The following is a 3,015-nucleotide window of genomic DNA, read 5'->3' on the forward strand; positions in this document are numbered from 1 at the left end:
GGGGAGGTCAGGGGAGGTAATGCAGGTTAAAAACATCCCATGAAGAAGGTTTTGGTTTTCTTTTTTGCAAAAACATCCCAAGATGCCCTTATTGTCCCCTTCTCTGCACCACCCCAAGTTGGGGGGTGGTCCCATTGTTCCCTGTCCAAGTTTGGGGGCTCTGATGTGTGTCCGAGATTATACAATGCAGGGTAAATATGGGGGAGTTGCCTTTATCTGACCCTTCCTAAGGGGAGGGGGGTGGACAGAAGATGGAGATGGGGACAACAAACACCCCAAAATCTCCAGTAAAAGAAATGATGTGGGGTTTTAATTGCTGGGAGGGCAGCAGGATAAAGCTTTTCTTCCATCCCTCCCCCCCCAAACAAAAATATTCAAACCCAACCCCAAAACAAATCAAGTTTTCCCCATTAATTTAGCCCAGAGAATTCCTGACTTTGAATGAGGAGTTAGCACCTGTGGAGGGCAGTGTCCCTTGTCCCCAGCTGGCCTAGGGGACCATCACCCCCCCCACATCCCATGGAGCTGCATGTGGGGTGCAGCAGGGCAGGGTATGGCCAGGTTGGGATGAAGTGGAACCTGCCCCATCTCCTGAGGAGTCCTGGGGACAATCCTTGGCCTGGCAGAGAGTCGCTGCATGGTGGGGGAGTATCCAGAACCTCTGTGGGGGGGACACTAGGTGGGACAACTAGGGGTGACAGCCCCTGTGCCTCAGTTTCCTTTGGTGTGGGGAGCAGCTGGACCCACAGACCTCAGCATGAGAAAGATGTGGAGTTGCTGGAGAGGGTCCAGAGAAGGGCAACCAAGAGGATCAAAGACCTGGAGCAGCTCTGCTCTGGGGACAGGCTGGGAGAGTTGGGGTGTTCAGCCTGGAGAAGAGAAGGCTCCAGGGAGACCTTAGAGCAGCTTCCAGTGCCTGAAGGGGCTCCAGGAAAGCTGGGGAGGGACTTTTCATCAGAGAAGACAGTGATAGGACAAGGGGGGATGGTTTTCAACTGAGAGAGGGGAGATTCAGGTCAGATATGAGGAAGAAATTCTTCCCTCTCAGGGTGGTGAGGAACTGGGATGGGTTGCCCAGGGAGGCTGTTGATGCCCCATCCCTGGAGGATTTTAAGACCAGGTTGGATGAGGTTTTGTGCAACCTGGTCTGGTGGTGGGTTCCCTGCTCATGGCGGGGGGGTTGGAACTTGATGATCTTTAAGGTCCCTTCCAACCTAAATGATTGTATGATTCTGTGATCTTTTTGGAGTAGTTTTACTTTGGATCCACACAGATTCACTTGCTGAAATGTGCAACCTAATTCAGCCTGTTAGTTTCGTTCTCAGAGGTGGATGAACTAGTGCATAGAGCAGGAAGACTCAGCCTTGACCCTCTGTCCAACACCCGCCCTACAACATCACCTGTGGGTCCTTGCAAGGGAGAAGATTTCTCCTCCCTGCTGTGCCAGAGGAAGTTGGGTGCTGTACAAAGGCTGAACCTCACAGCTGAAGGATTCACAGAGCAACCTGGTGGGTTCAGGTGGTTCCACCTTTGTCTCCCTTGGAAGGGTGTTGGACTGTGCCAGGCACTGTTTGGGTCTCCTCTTGGAAGTTCATCCGTGGATTTTCTGGGCCAACACCAATCCCCTCACTGACATCAGCTCGTGTGGTTTGTGGTCTCTGTCATGTGCATAATTCCCTAGTTCTCAGGTGGTGATAAGAAACCTTGGAAATGCTTGGGCATGATGTGTGGGAACAGCAGTTTCTAACAGTGGCCTTCAGCTCCAGCAGTGACCCTGTTTCAGAAGTTTCTCTCACACTTCTGGGTTTGCACCCTGAAGTTGGCAGCCTGTACATTTCCAGATAAGATGGAATGAGGATGCTGACTCTAGGGACCTCATGGCTATGGAAGATGTAGTACACACATCTAGTATCTACCTCTAGCTCTCCCTGTGACCCTCCACCTGCCTTGCAGCACTGTGATTAATAGGCCCCAAGACTCACAGGTGGAAGGACCAGGCTGGTGGAGATGCTGGCAGAGTGTCAGATGAAACTTTTCAAACAACACAGAAATTCTTACTGGTGACAAAGTCCCTGCACAATGGGTTTGACCGTGGGTTACTGAGTGGGGTGGATTTTTACCCATTTGGTTTCCTCATAGTTATTTAGTAACCAGTAACCACTATTGAGCATGGAGCCAATATATGGGGATGTGGGTAGTCTCGAAGGTCAAGTGAGATGTCAAGCATGAAGCTGGTAGGCAGGGGACATAGGGGACAGAGAGGCTAACCACACATTTTTGGGGAGTTGGAACTAGAATCTGAGCTTGGGTGATAGCAGAACAAGGTGTCTACTCCAGCCTTCAGCCTCTGCATTGTCTGTTTCCCTGGTGGAGGGGAAAGAAATTCCTTTCTCATGTATTTCAGAGATTTCATGGTAAGAGGGGCCATGAACATTTGGTTTGACACTTTTTAGCAGAGCCTGGGGAAGATAACTCGGGGTTTTTTTTGCAGGGGAAGAAATCGTGGAAGTTCAAAAGGAAAAGTGGCCACAGAGACACGAGTGGAGAAAAGTGAAAGGGGAAAGCACTGTAAGGTCATTGTAAGGGACTGGGACAAGGCCAGAAACAGTCTGCTTAGCACCAGGAGAACCTGTCCTGTTGCTCCCAGGCATCCTGACTGAAGCAGGAAGCCTCTGCAAGAAGATCTCAGAATGAAAAAGCAGCTACAAGAGAGAGCTCTGGGGAGGTTGGCAGGGTGAACAGAGTCTTGGCTTGACCTCCTGGACATTTGAGGCTGGCAAAATTACAGCTGGGTGTTACAGGACACTTGCCAGGTCATCACATACTTGCGGTCTCTGCACAGTTGGCTTCATGCTCTGGATGTCCACACGATGGCAGTGTGCACCGTGACAGGTCAGGCCATAAATGTTATCAAAATGAAGTTACACTGAAGAATTCCAATCCTGTGCCACCACCATGGACACGTCAAGCTGTGGAAGTTGCTTTCAGGGTCTTGGGTGTCTCTTTGCTGTATTT

This window comes from Chaetura pelagica, unplaced genomic scaffold, assembly GCF_000747805.2.
Source record: "Chaetura pelagica isolate M959 unplaced genomic scaffold, ChaPel_1.0 scaffold297, whole genome shotgun sequence".
Lineage (NCBI taxonomy): Eukaryota > Metazoa > Chordata > Aves > Apodiformes > Apodidae > Chaetura > Chaetura pelagica.